Below are 13682 nucleotides of genomic sequence, written 5' to 3'. Positions count from 1 at the left end.
CACTAAAAAAAAAGTAACCCAATCAATAAATGGGCTAAGGAACTGTACAGACACTTCACAGAAGAAGAAATACAATTGATCAACAAATATATAAAAAATGTTCAACATCTCTATTAGAGAAATACAAATTAAAACTAATCTTTCATCTCACTTCTATCAGAATGGCAATCATTGAGAATACAGGCAACAATAAATGTTGGTGAGGATGTGGTGAAAAGGGTACACTCATATATTGCTGGTGGGACCACTATTATGTACTCTTTTATGTTTGGCTTACTTCATTTATCATAATGCTGTTGAGATTCATACATATTGTTTATATTAGTAGTGTCAAACTAAATAACAATCAGAGAGAGATTCTTCAATAGTGATATCTATTTAGGAATAACAACAATGCAATGGAAGTACATGTGCCATAGTAAATCTGTTTAGCTATTTTTAGTTACTGTAACAAAATGCCTGAAGTTGGATACTTTATAAAGAAAAGTTTATTTAGCTTACAGTTCTGTAGATTCAAGAGCATGGTGTCAACATGTCCCCACTTCTTTTTAGGCTCCCTTTTCTGGTCACTGCATGGCAGATCATATCATGGTAGGAGGGTGAGTGAGAGGGAGAGATCACATGGTAAGACAGGATGCTAGAGAGGGATTCAGGGGCCAGGCTTGCTCTTTTATTTATTTATTTTATTATTTATTTCTTTTATTTTGAGACAAGTTTTTGCTCAATTGCCTAGGGTTGCTGAGGCTGGCCTTAAACTGAGATCCTCCTGTCTCAGCCTTCTGAATTGCTGTGATTACAGGCATGCACCACCAAATCCAACTCCAGCCTTGCTCTTTTATGATAATTTGGCTCTTGCAGGAACTAACTAGGATCCTATGAGAACTGCATTAATCCCTTCCAAGGGCAATGTCACCAATGACCTAGCCATCTTCTAGTAGGCCTCACCTCTTTTTTTTTTTTTTTAATACTTTTTAGTTGTCAATGGATCTTTATTTTATTTATTTATATGCAGTGCTGAGAATCAAACCCAGTGCCTCACACATACTAGGCAAGCACTCTACCACTGAACTACAACCCCAGCCCTAGGCCTCACCTCTTAACGGTCCCACCACCTGTCAATAGTTTTGTTCCACTGGGAACCAAACTTCCAACACATAAATTTTGGGGGACATACCCAAACCATATCCAAACAATATTTAGTCTCTGGCCCCAAAGGTTCATGTTCTTTTTTTTTTTTTCTCATGTTCTTTTCACAATGTGAAATACTATTATTTTATCTTCATTAATACTAAAGTCTTAACTCACTCCAGCCTCACTCAAAAGTCCAAGTCCAAAATTTCATCTGATATGCAAGACAAATATCCTCTATCTATGAATACACAAAATAAAAGTTACTTATTTATTCTCAAGACCCAGTAGTAGAAGAGAGATAAAATAAACGTTTGTCTTTCCAAAGGGAGAAACAGGAAAGTAGAAAGAAATAATTAGCCCAGAGCAACACTGAATTAAATTGAATCTTAAACTAGGTAGACATTAAATCTTAGAACTCTGAAGTCCAGTGCTCTCTGTACACTGCAGTAGGGAGTGGAGTGGTCCTTGGAGGTCTTAGGCAGTCCTACTCCTATAGTTTTGCCGGTCATGTCCACATGGGTACTCTCTTGGATTACACACTGATGCCATGATGCTTTCCCAGGACAGTGTTGGGTCTACCTTTCTAGAGTCTCAAGCTGTGTGGCTCTAATCCCATGGCTGCACACATCATTCTACTGGAAGCCCATGGCCAACTTCTGTCTGACCTCCTAGGCTTTCTTTGAAATCTCAGTGGAGACTGTCGTGACCTCATAGCTTCTGCATTCTGTGTACCTGAAAAACCCATACCATATGGACATCACCATCATATTTTTTTTATATATTTGTTGATTGGTTGTGTATCACTTTCTGAGAAGTGTCTGTTTAGTTTCTTGGCCCATTTATTGATTGTTTTTTTTTTTGTGTGTGTGTGTGTGTGTTTAGCTTTTTGAGTTCTTTATATACTCTAGATATTAGTGCTCTATCTGATGTGCAAGTGGTAAAATTTTGCTCCAAAGCTGTAAGGTCTCTATTCACCTCACTGATTGTTTCTTTTGCTGAAAAGAAGCTTTTTAGTTTGAATCAATTCCATTTATTAATTCTTCATTTTAATTCTTGTGCTATATATAGGAGTCTTATTAAGGAAGTTGGGGCCTAATCTGACATGATGGAGATTAGGGCCTACTTTTTCTTCTATTAGATGCAGGGTCTCTGGTTTATTTCCTAGGTCCTTCATCCACTTTGAGTTGAGTTTTGTGCATGGTGAGAGATAGGGATTTAATTTCGTTTTGTTGCAGGTAGATTTCCAGTTTTCCCAGCACCATTTGTTAAAGAGGTTGTCTTTTCTTTAATTATGTTTTTGGAGCCTTTGTCTAATATAAGATAATTATAATTTTGTGGGTTAGTCTCTGTGTTCTCTATTCTGTACCATTGGTAGACCAGTCTGTTTTGGTGCCAATACCATGTTGTTTTTGTTACTATTGTTCTGTGATATAATTTAAGTTCTTCTATAGTGATGCCACCTGCTTAACTCTTCCTGCTAAGGATTGCTTTAGCTATTCTGGGTCTCTTATTTTTCCAGATGAATTTCATGATTGCTTTTTATATTTCTATGAGGAATGCCATTTAGATTTTGATTGGAATTGCATTAAATCTGTAAACTGCTTCTGGTAGTATGCTCATTTAGACAATATTAATTCTGCCTACCCAAGAACAAGGGAGATATTTCTATCTTCTAGGGTCTTCTTCAATTTCTTTCATTAGCATTTTGTAGTTTTCATTGTAGGAATCTTTCACCTATTTCATTAGGTTGATTCCCAAGAATTTTGTTGTTGTTGTTGAGGCTATTGTAAAAGAGGTGGTTTTCCTAGTTTCTCCTTCAGATGATTTGTCACTAATGTACAGACATACCTTTGATTTATGGGTGTTGATTTTGTATCCTGCTGCTTCACTGAATTCATTTATTAGTTCTAGAAGTTTTCTGGTGGAATTTTTTGGGTCTTCTAGGTATAGAATCACATTGTTGGCAAACAGTGCTAATTTGAGTTCTTCTTTTTCTTCTGTATCCTTTTAATTTCTTTCATATGTCTAATTACCATGGCCATTGTTTCAAGAACTATGTGAAATAGAAGTGGTGAAAGAGGGCATCCCTGTCTTGTTCCAGTTTTTAGAGGGAATGCTTTCAATTTTCTCCATTTAGAATGATGTTGGTCTGGGGCTTAGCATAGATAGCTTTTATAATGTTGAAATATGTCCAGGTTATCCCTAGTTTTTCTAGTATTTTGAACATGAAGGGGTGCTGTATTTTATCGAATGCTTTTCCTGCATCTATTGAGATGATCATATGATTCTTATCTTTAAATCTATTGATGTGATGAATTACATCTATTGATTTCTGTACGTTGAAGCAATCTTGCATCCTTGGGATTAACCTCACTTGATTGTGGTGCACTCTCTTTTTGATTTGATTTTTTTGTATTCAATTTGCCAAAATTATATTGAGAAATTTTGCATCTATGTTCATTAGAGATATTGTTTTGAAGTTTTCTTTCTTTGATGTGTCTTTGTCTGGTTTTGGAATCAGGGTGATATTGGCTTCACAGAATGAGTTTTGAAGTGCTCCCTTTTTTTCTATCTCCTGAAATAAATTGAAGAGTATTGGTATTAGTTCTTCTTTGAAGGTCTTGTAGAATTTGGCTGTGTTTACATTCAGTCCTGGTCTTTTCTTGGTTGGTAGACTTTTGATAGCATCTGCTATTTCATCACTTGAAATTGATCTGTTTAAGTTGTATATCATCCTGATTCAATTCTGAGAAATCATATGGCTCTAGAAGTTTGTCAATGCCTTAGATATTTTCTATTTTATTGCAAGTTTTCAAAATAATTTCTAATTTTCTTCTGTATTTCATATTGTGTTTCATGATATTTCATTTTTTTAACATGTGTTTTAGTAATTTGGGTTTTCTCTCCTCTCTCTCTTCATTAGCATGGCTAAGGGTCTGTCAATTTTGTTTATTTTTTCAAATAACCAATTTTTGTTCTGTCAATTTTTTCAACTGTTTCTTTTGTTTCAGTTTCATTGAATTCAGCTCTGATTTTAATTATTTCCTGTCATCTACTGCTTTTGGTGTTGATTTGTTTTTCTTTTTCTAGGGCTTTCATATGTAATGATAGGTCATTTATTTGTTGATTGTTTCTTCTTTTAAGGAATGGAGTACATGCAATGAGCTTTCCTCTTAGTACTGCCTTCATAATGTCCCAAAGATTTTGATATATTGTATCCTTGTTCTCATTCACCTCTAAGAATTTTTTGATCTTCTCCTTGATGTTTTAGTAACCCATTGTTCACTCAGTTGCATATTATTTAGTCTCCAGGTGTTGGAGTGGCTTTTATTTTTTATTTTATTCTTGATTTCTAATTTCATTCCATTATGATGTGATAGAATGCAGGGTAGTATCTCTACTTTTCTATATTTGCTAAGATTTGCTTTGTGGCATAATATATGTTGTATTTTAGAGAAGGATCCATGTGCTGCTGAAAGTGTATTCTCTCATTGAAGGATGAAATATTTTATATATATCAGTTATACTAAGTTATTGATTGTATTATTGAGTTCTATAGTTTCTTTGTTCATCATTTCTTTGTACAATCTATCCAGTGGTGAAAGAGGTGTGCTAAAGTTACCCAGAATTATTGTGTTGTGGTCTATTTGACTCTTGAACCTGAGAAGAGTTTGATGAATGTAGATAATCCATTGTTTGGGGCATATAAATTTATTATTGTTATGTCTTGTTGATGAATGGTTCCCTTAAGCAGTATGAAATATCCTTCTTTATCCCTTTTGATTAACTTTGGCTTGAATCTCCTTTTTTTTTTTTGATAAGAGAATGGAAACCCCTGCTTGCTTTCACTGTCCATGTGAGTAGTATAATATTCCCAAACCTTTCACCTTCAGTCTGTGGTTGTCTTTCTCTATGAGATGAGTCTTTTGGAGGCAGCATGTTGTTGGGTTTTTTAAAAAATCCAACCTTCTAGCCTATGTCTTTTGATTGGTATGTTTAGGCTATTAACATTCAAGGTTATTATTGAGGCAAGATTTTTATTCCCAGCCATTTTTGTTTATTTTTGGCACTTGACTAGATTTCTCCTTTGATTAGTTTTTCATTTAGAGTAATATCTCCCTTTGCTGATTTTCATTGTTGGTTTTCAATTCCTCTTCATGTAATATTTTGCCAAGGATGTTCTGTAGTGCAGGTTTTCTAGTTGTAATTTTTTTTAACTTTTGTTTATCTTGGAAGGTTTTTATTTCATCATCAAATCTAAAGCTTAGTTTTTTCTGGATATAAGATTCTTGGTTGGTGTCCATTTTCTTTCAGAGCTGTATATATATTGTTACAGGATCTTCTAGCTTTCAGGATCTGGGTTGAAAAGTCTGCACAGAATTTAATTGGTTTCTCCCTATATGCAATCTGATTGCTTTCTCTTGTGACTTTTAAAAATTCTCTCCTTATTCTATATGGTAGACATGTTCATTATAATGTACCTTGATGTGGATCTGTTGTGGTTTTGTACATTTGGCATCCTGTAAAAAGCCTCTTGAATTTGTTTTTTCCAATTCATTCTTCATGTTTGGAAGATTTTCTGATATTATTTCAATGATTAGATTGCTCATTTCTTTGGTTTGGAACTCTGTTCCCTCCTCTATTCTAATAACTCTTAAATTTGGTCTTTTTATGTTATCCCATATTTATTGAATGTTCTGCTCATTGTTTCTTACCATTTTTACTTTGTTGTCTATATTCTTTTCAAGATTATATATTTTGTATTCATTGTCTGAGGTCCTATCTTTCAAGTGGTCTAATCTGTTGGTGATACTTTCAATTGAGCTTTTAATTTGGCTTATTTTTTCTCTCATTTCAAGGATTTCGGGGGTTTTTGTTTGTTTGTTTTGTTTAAAACCTCTATCTCACTATTGAAGTAATCTTTTGCCTCCTGTATTTGTTTATGTAATTCTTTGTTGAAATGATCTTTTGCTGTCTGTATTTGCTCTCTTATATCATCCTCTAATTTAGAGAACATCTTAATCATGTACATCCTGAACTCCTTCTCTGTAATTTCTTCTGCTATGCTTGCAATGGATTCTAATAATGTGGTATCTTGATTTGTTTGGGGCAATTTCTTCTCTTGTCTTTTCATACTGTTTGTGAGTCTTCCCTTCTAGCACTGTGGATCTGAGGCATTAGTGTCTTTACCCTATAGGCTTATAGTGCCCCTATAGTGTCATCTCTCCTTTGAGGTGACAGAGAATTTTATTAGATCCTAATATAAGCATTATATACCCTAAAACCAAACGTTTGCTATTAAGATAATTACAGTTTGGTCACAATGTACAGAAATGGTGAATTTAATTATTATCTATTATATACTTAGTAGGTTTGTAAAAGAGTTTATAACTTATAGTTTCTGATGGTGGACAAAGAACCTGGGGTGAGGAGAAGGATGATATACTGAGGAGGTAGGAGGTAGGAGGTGAGGATATTGAGTTGTTATATCTTAGGAAGTGTGAAAGAGAAAGGTAAAGAGGAAGATTAGTAGCAGGAAAAGGGAAAGGAATTAATTTTGGGTAGACAAGTAAGTGGGCAGACAGTAGAGTACATAAAACAAACACACATATATTGAGAATAATACAAAATGTTAAAATAGTAGAAATTTGTGGGAAAAAAGAAGAAAAGTATATACAACACAGCTGTAATATACTATTCAGAATTCCTAGTCCTCAAAAACCTAATTCATGCAAAATACTTGGTTTCATATATGTTGGGGATGTGAGGATGGGAAAATAGAGAGGGAGAGGGGGGAAAAAAAGAAAAAAAAATGAAGGGAACAGGATTGTTTTGGTTGGCAATCCATGTCTTTCCTGCTTCCCTTCTCATTTAATAGGTGGGGTCATCTGTTGTTAGGTGGTCTTTCCACCCTCAGGGTGGTGAAGTTAACCAGGGTGTCTGTGTGCAGGGGTAGCAGCTGCTGGGGAGAGGAAGGGAGTTAGAAACTGGGCACCTGGCCAACCAGAGTTCCAAAACTGGGAGTTGTCCCTCACTGAAGATGGTGATGAAGGTGGCCCAAGATGGAGGCAACTGCTTTCAGTGGTGGGCTATTGGGTTGTGTCGGGGGAGCTGAGTGATGGCATTGGAGGATGAGTTCAGAGATGAGCTTGTGCAGTGTGTGTCTGTTGGCTGACTTCAGAGCCTGTGTGATGTTCTTGGGGGCAGATAGGCTACCGCTCGAAGGGGACTATCTCTGCTGCTCTAGCGTCCCAAGATGGTGGCAACCAGGGGATTACCCAAGTTGGTAGATGGGGGTGCACATGGGAGTGGTGGTGGGAGTTCCTGCATGTGGGAAGCTGCCAGGTGTCCTGTATGGAGTGATATTGATGATTTCTGCTTGGGTGGGTGGCTGAAAGTTCTGCATGTGTATTGATGGTGCCCTCTTGGGTACCCAATAGTCCTGTGTGGGCTAGTAGTTTGGAGACCCACTCTGAGGCCTGGAGCCCTGGATGGGCATGGTGGCCGTGATTCCTACACAGGAGCAGGCATATTGCTCGCAGAGAAGCAGTACTTGAGTCCCAGGTCATGGAGCAACTCAGAATGCTGCCTCGCTCTGTCCTGCCATCTTGGGTCCTCAGCCCAAAAGTTTTTGAGGTGTCTGAGGTCTATTTCCTATTTCCTTGATGGTTAACATCAATGCTGATGTCTTTAGCAAGCAGTTGCTTGGGCACACCCTCCTCCATCTAGGAATGTTCCCTCCAAAGCTCATGTGTTAGGCAATGCAGCAGCATTCAGAAGTGAAAATATTGGATTATGAGAGCTATAACCTCATCAGTGGATTAATCTACTTGGTGGGTTAATATTGTACCATTAGGTGATAACTGTAGATACGGGTGTGTCTGTGCCTATAACCTTGGGGACTGTGTCTTGTCCTTGCCCGCTCCCCCCCCCTCTCTCTTTCTTTCTCTCTCTCTCTCTCCCCCTTCCTGTTTGCCATGAGCGGTGTGCTTTTATCTGTTCTGCCCTTCCACCATGATGTTCTGACCCACCACCCCAGGCCCAGAGCAAAGGAGTCATCAGGCTATGACTGAACCTCTGAAACTGTGAGCCCCAAATAAATATTCTTTCTCCAAGTAGTTCTTGTCGGGTATTTTGGTGGCAGGTGGAATGGACACGGCATGGATGACGGACAATACGACTGACCAACCCATCTCTCAAATATCAAATATGCTTTGTTTGCTCTTTACATTGGTAGGCTGTGGCTTTTACAGATCTGCTCTGTTTCCTTTTATTCTTAAGTTTAAATCTCACTAATAGCCAGTAACAGCCATGTAGCAGTCCGAATGCTTTGCTGTTTAGAAATTTCTTCTATCAGATAAACTTGCCCATCAGTCTTAAATTTAGCCTTTCATAAAGATTGGAAGACATCAAAACAGTTAATTAAGTTCTTGTCCACTTCATAAGAAGGATGACCTTTTCTCCAATTTCCAGAAGATCCTCATTTCCACCTGAGACTAGTTCCCTAATCCCTTTGCCTTCTGAGATCTCATCAGAATTGCCTGAAATGCTTCACTTAAAGCACTTAGGTTATTTCTATCCTTCTCTTCCAAAATCTTTCAACATTTTCCTGTTACCCAGTTCCAAAGCCACTTACACATTTTTCAGTATAGTTATACCAACAAACTCATTCTCAGGACTAATTTTCTATCAATTAGTTTTCTTTTGTTTTAATTAAAAAATACTTGAGATTCAATAATTTGTAAAGAAAAGAGGTTTATTTATGTAGCTGCTGGTTTTAGAGGTTTAAGAACATGGTTCTGCTTGGCTGTTGTGAGGGCTTTATAGTACATGGAAACACAGTGGTGGAATACATATGGAAGGTCATATGGTGAGACAGGAAGCCAGAGAGTGGAGAAGGGCCATTTTTGCTCTTTTTATAGCAACTCACTCTCATGAGAACTAACTCATTCCACATTAATCCATTCTGTAATGCCCCCAATAACCTAAGCATCTTCACTAGGCCCTACCTCCTAAAGGTTCCACCAACTCTGAATACTACTACATTAGAAAGCAAACTTTCAACACATGAAATTTTCGGGGCAAACTCAAACCATATCCAAATTATAGCAGTAAGATATATTTATAGAGGTTGAGGCATGGGTAAATTTTTATTGGCTTTAATTTTTGTTATTTTTTATTAGGAAGAAATTTGTGTAAGCAACTTGGATATAATATTCATTGGTCTTAGAGACTTAAGGTAAGAGTTGGCATCAGCTGAATGTTCGAAATGACATTGATGGACAAATGTTCTATCTAGAGCATATTATCTGAATTGCTGTAGTCTTAAAGAAGGTTAAAATACAATTTGTTGCAGAAATATATGTGAATGTGAGGCGTGCAAAGCATGGGGTGTGTATAGACTGAGAAGAAATTTCTTATCAGTCTTTAGAAAGTCCTTGAGAATTGCTTCTCTCAGGTAGGCAAGTATAAGTTCTTTCTCTTCATTAATACCTGGCTCTAATTTTGTCTCATTCTGGCAAGAATGATTTATCTTGGTGTCAACAACTTTCAAAATTGTTTTTTCCTTTTAAATTGCAGAGCAGTATTCTGTTGGGCTGATACATCACATTTTGTTTATCATTCACTAATCGATGGACATTTTAGTTGTTTCCAGTTTCAGGTTATTAGCAATAACACTACTATGCCTTTGCATACCAGTATTAACATGGAAATGTTTAATTTATCTTGAGTAAATGCTTAAGAGTATAATTTCTGGGTTGTATTTTTTATTTTATGAGAACTGGTAGCCAAGTGTAGTGGTGAATGCCTCAGGAAACTGAGGCAGGAGGATTGCAAATTCACATCCAACCCCAGCAACTTAGTGAGAACCTATCTCAGAAAAAAAAAAAGGCCTGGGGATGTGGTCAGTAGTTAAGTGCCCCTGGTTAAATCTCTGGTATTAAAAAAAAAAAAGAAATTAAAAAAAAAGAAATTGTTAAACTGTTTTCAAAGTGACTAAACAATTTGCATTTCCTCTCACAGTGTAGTAGACTTACAGCTGCTCTTCATCCGTACCAGCGCTCTTGATATTGCATGTATTTTAAATTTTGTTCATTATGATCATATATAACAGTATGTTACTGTGAATTTAATGTGCATTTCCTTGATGACTGATGACATTATCATTTTTCCTTGTAATTGTTAATCATCTGTATGTTTTATTTAGTACTGGTTCAAATCTTTTATCTCTCTTTTTAAAATTGGGTTATTTGTCTTATTGTGTTGTAAGAATTCTTTGTTAGTTATTCTGAATACAAGTCCTTTACCAGGTAGATGTTTTCTCAATACTTTATCTAGTTTGAGGCTTACTTTTTCATTTTCTTGGTGTTTTTTGAGGAACAGAAGTTTTTAATTTTTATAACATACAGTAAAGTTTTTTCTTTCATGGTTGGTACTTTTTCTGTTCTATTAATCTTATCCTAACCTAAGGTTATCTAGTTTTTTCTCTTATGTTTCCTTTGAGAAGTTTTATAGTTTGAGCTCTTACATTCAGATCAAGGGTCTTTTCAAATTAATTTTTATAAAAAAAGTGACATAAGGGCAGAGGTTAAATTTTTTTCTCCTCATCTCCTCTCCCTTCTCTCAGCCCCTCTCCTCTCCTTTCCTTTCATTTATTTCTTCCATTGTTCAGGAACTTTTTGTTGAAAAACCATTCTTTCTCTACTGATTTATTAATATGATTATGTGGTTTATAAGTCAACTTGATTTTATCATAGTACAAAAATAAAGTTAGCATAATTTGAAAAAAAATCAACCATATATAGTTGGGTCTATTTCTATAATCTCTCTTGTGTTCCATTGATATGTATGTCTGACTTTAAGCCAATTTTACATTGTCTTGGTAACTGTAGCTTTATAGCTAGTCTTGAAATTAGAAAGTGTGAGATTTCTAATGCTCCTTAAACATTTTTTTTTTGCGGGGGGGGGAACTCTTCTAGGTCCTTGGAATTTCAATATAAAATTTTGAATTAGCTTGTCAATTTATATATTTTAAAAAAAGCTGCTGTGATTTTGATAGGGATAGTATTAAACATAGATAAATTTGGCAGAAACTGATATCTTAACAATATTGATTCTCCTATCATACACATGCTGTATTTTTTTAAAATTACATGTTTATTTTTATTATAAAGTTATTTCAATCCCTTTGGATTCAGCATGTCCTTGGGCTTTACCTATTCATCAAACTGCTCTGCTGTGAGATAGCTAAGTCAATAACAGTTTCATTTAAGGTTGACCTTTTTTTTTGTGTGTAGTCCCCACCACACAGTTTTCTGTGATGGAAACTGAAGATCCCCCAGCCACCTGGCTGAGTGTAATACATTTTTAATCATCATTGGTTTGAAAAAATTCATCTCAAAATGTCCATTGCTGTCTCCAACAGTAACAGTGACATGATTACCCATGACTTGGGATACAAACATGATCAGTGCTTCACACTGAGTTCACCTTGTCTGGCATGATACTGCTTCCTGGTTCATTTTCAGGCAAGGTCAGTTCTCCTAGGCCAGACCGAGGACCAGAAGCCAGAAAACGAGTATCATTTTCTATCTTCATCAGAGTGTAGGCAGTAGTATTTATGGCTCCACTGAGCTCCGCTAAAGCATCATGAGCAGCCAGAGCTTCAAATTTATTTGGAGCAGTATCAAAAGGTAAGCCTGTGAGTGCAGCCACTTTTGCAGCAACCTTTCCTGCAAGGCTATTTTAGTATTTAAACCAGAGCCAACAGCAGTGCCTCCAGTTGCTACACATAGATTCTTGACATTCTAGCTTTTATTCTGGCTATGCGTATTGTATCTGTTGAACATAACCACTAAATTCCTGCCTAAGAGTAAGTGGAACATCCTGAGCATGAGTACACCCAAATATAATGATCTGTGCAAACTCTTTGGATTTTTGCATTGAAAGCATCATGTAGCTTCTGCAGTCCTGGTAACAGTACTTCATGAACTTCTACTGCAGCTACAATTTGCATTACTGTGGGAAAAGTATCATTGAGCTCTGGCTTTTATTATCATCATTATTGGGATGTACAGAGTTCTTGCCACTAAGCTCACCTCCTAACATTTCAATTGCTCTATTGCTAATAACTTTACATTTATATTTATATTTGTATGGGTTTCTGATCCAGTCTGTCATACCACAAGGGGAAAATGATCATTTAATTTGCCTTCAGCTACCTCATCTGCTGCCTTCATTATTGCATTAGCAAGCTTTGGATCAAACCATAATCCTGATTTAATTGAGCAGCTGCTCACTTCAAGATGCCAAAAGCTTTAATAACTGGGGTCGGATGAAGCCTGCTACTTCTAGGCTTACTAGCCTATCCTACAATCCTGCCTTGACTATTTTTCATACTCTGGCTGGGCTCCATTAGGATATGTATTTCATTAACCCTTTTCACATGTTAAAATCTTGGCATACCTCCAATCTTAAAGTTCTTTGTAGATCTTATGTCTGGGTGCCAAAATACTTATCATTTGGGACCTTCAGTTCATCAAAAGTGTCATATTCAATTCAGAAGGAATTTTGGCTTGCCATTCAAGCCATGTTCAGGGGCCCAAGTGGGAGGACAGCCACATCACCCACAGGAGCTAAGACAGCAGCTGGATTAAGCAGGAAGCCACTAGATCGTGCAAGGAAGCAGAGTTTCATATATCCATGTTCTGTATCTTTTCATTTATTTAGATATTAAATTTTTTTCTCAGAAATACTTCACAATTTTATTGTATTTTATTAAATGTATTCCTGAGTATTTTGTTTAATTCTATTTTATATGACATTTCCCCACATTTAATTTTTAACGTTTTTACTAGTATATGAGAAATTTTATATCTTGCCCCTGTATCTTGTGATCTTGTTAAAATTATAAATTTTAACAATTTTTTTGGTTGATTCTTTGGAACTTCCTATGAATAGCATCACATCATCCAAAAAACAAAGGTAGTTTTATTTCTTTCTATAACTATATGAATTTTACTTATTTTTCTTACCTAATTGTACTGGCTAATATCTCCAGTATAATGTTTAAATAAAAGTGGTGAGAACAGACATGTTTGTTAATGTTCCTGGGGGGGCATATTCAGCATTTAAGAATTTAAAATGAGGTTAAATCTGTTTTGAGTAGATATTTTTGTTATATTGAGGAAGATCCCATCTATTTCTAGTTTACTGAGTTAGGGTTAATCCTGAAATGATGTTAAAATTTTATAATTTATTTATGTTTATTTATGGAGATTATATTCTTTTTCCTTTTTATTCTGTTGATATGGTGAATTGCAAGGATTTGAATATGGGGCCAACTTCACATACGTGAAATAAATTGCACTTCAAGATGCAATTTATTTCTTCTTGAAAAAAATCTGTTGCTGGTTTCAATTTACTAATTTTTTTGTTAAAACTTTTCAAATTGAGGTTCAAGAAGGATATTTCCTGGCAAGCTTTATGGTTTTGAAGAATCTTTGTCTGTTTTTGCTATTGGGGAATTGCTGTCATCATAAAATAAATTG

The 13682-nt window shown here is 35.8% G+C and overlaps 1 long non-coding RNA gene and 1 pseudogene across 1 annotated transcript in view; one reads left to right on the top strand and one right to left on the bottom strand.

The window, feature by feature from the left end:
* LOC144377279 (uncharacterized) overlaps positions 1-13682 on the top strand; it is a 24058-nt gene extending 10376 nt beyond the window's left edge. Inside the window, exons 2-3 of the long non-coding RNA XR_013438117.1 lie at positions 9315-9370; positions 13588-13682. This is a non-coding gene — a long non-coding RNA (uncharacterized LOC144377279). The remainder of the gene's footprint in view (positions 1-9314; positions 9371-13587) is intronic.
* Positions 11307-12804, bottom strand: LOC101964293 (fumarate hydratase, mitochondrial pseudogene; annotated as a pseudogene).

The sequence above is a fragment of the Ictidomys tridecemlineatus genome, chromosome 4, assembly GCF_052094955.1.
Source record: "Ictidomys tridecemlineatus isolate mIctTri1 chromosome 4, mIctTri1.hap1, whole genome shotgun sequence".
In the NCBI taxonomy this organism is placed as follows: Eukaryota; Metazoa; Chordata; class Mammalia; order Rodentia; family Sciuridae; genus Ictidomys; species Ictidomys tridecemlineatus.
The sequence above is the reverse complement of the archived record's forward strand: the minus strand, read 5'-3'. Positions and strand labels throughout refer to the sequence as shown.